The sequence below is a fragment of the Penaeus monodon genome, chromosome 34 (genome assembly GCF_015228065.2).
Source record: "Penaeus monodon isolate SGIC_2016 chromosome 34, NSTDA_Pmon_1, whole genome shotgun sequence".
Taxonomy (NCBI): Eukaryota; Metazoa; Arthropoda; class Malacostraca; order Decapoda; family Penaeidae; genus Penaeus; species Penaeus monodon.
Genome location: NC_051419.1, coordinates 34,275,761 through 34,276,177, shown reverse-complemented (window position 1 = coordinate 34,276,177; position 417 = coordinate 34,275,761).

The window sequence follows — 417 nt, the reverse complement described above, 5'->3', positions numbered from 1 at the left end:
AAGAATATCAGAGTACAACTACATATTGTTCAAGCTATAATGTATAGTGAAGTACACGCCTACACTTGGGCCAGTTATTGTAGGCTAATCCCAAGAACTAGATAACTTAATAATGGGTTAATCATACTGGAGAAAAATAATGTTTTATTTTTCTCAGTTAGCCTTTGGAACCTTCCAAGCTCGTAGAACATTATAGCGACGGACATACGATTTTTCAAAAGACACTCTCTCCTTTGAAGAAGCGAACGTCGCTAATTACCACATCTCGCCATGTTAGCGTCTCAGTGAAGTGATCACAAGCGGTTCGGCGGAAGTTCCTGATAGGCCACTTCTGCGCGTCGTCACAGACCCCCTTTTCCGCTTTTACGACCACAGCTCAAAACAACTACTCCTTTTTTATAAATGATCTCTCTCATA